The sequence below is a fragment of the Heterodontus francisci genome, unplaced genomic scaffold, assembly GCF_036365525.1.
Source record: "Heterodontus francisci isolate sHetFra1 unplaced genomic scaffold, sHetFra1.hap1 HAP1_SCAFFOLD_61, whole genome shotgun sequence".
NCBI classification, from domain to species: Eukaryota; Metazoa; Chordata; class Chondrichthyes; order Heterodontiformes; family Heterodontidae; genus Heterodontus; species Heterodontus francisci.
The window spans coordinates 3,304,325-3,305,137 of record NW_027141441.1 but is presented as its reverse complement, the minus strand read 5'-3'; the positions used below and the strand labels follow the sequence as shown (position 1 = coordinate 3,305,137).

The following is an 813-nucleotide window of genomic DNA, read 5'->3' as shown; positions in this document are numbered from 1 at the left end:
AATTCCCTTTTGTTTTCGGAGGACCAGGGGACTGCTGGGGAAGTAAAAACTATATATTTGGGTGGTTTATAATCTCTTTCTTTTAGTTTTGGTGACTGCAGCTTGACAGTAGCGAAGGTGCGAGAGCGGGCTTACAGCTGGGAAGTCAATTTCAATGGGAGTTTAAAAGTTAATTCCCTTTTGTTTTCGGAGGACCAGGGGACTGCTGGGTAAGTAAAAACTATATATTTGGGTGGTGGCTGTACCCGATACACTACACGTGTCGTGTCTCCCACCCACCCTCCTCCTCTAACAAAAAAAAAGGACTTCTCGGCCTTTTGGCTAAGATCAAGTGTAGTATCTGTTCTTATCAGTGCTTATTTGATTGAGAAGAGACCATGATCATTGCCTTTTGATCCTGGGGAAGCTTTGAGTAAAATGGCTATAACCAATTTTCGAGCTTCGGGCCAGGGAGTGCGGAACACCGTTCGGGTGGTCGTGAAGGACAAGGAAGGAGATGCACTGGTTCATCGCACCTTCTTCATCAAGGAAATTCTCTTCGATTGCTGCGTATTTCAAGCGACGGACGTCTTCTGCCTGCAGGATTTCCCCAGCAGTGGATACTTTGACGTGACGTTCCGGAACGTGGCGGGATGCATCAAGTTCCTGAAGGCGTTCAAGGAGAAAGGGGACCGGGCGCCACTGTCGATCCTCACAGCGGAGCCGCTCTTCACACTTCCGTCACAACGGGACCGGGTGGTGACAATTCACCTCGACAACCCCCATGTTCCGGTGGTGGATGTACTCACCTTTCTCGCCAGGTATGTCGAGGTG

The 813-nt window shown here is 49.3% G+C and overlaps 1 pseudogene; it reads left to right on the top strand.

Moving 5' to 3' along the window:
• Nucleotides 1-301: 301 nt before the first annotated feature.
• Nucleotides 302-410, top strand: LOC137363479 (U2 spliceosomal RNA; annotated as a pseudogene).
• Nucleotides 411-813: the final 403 nt, after the last annotated feature.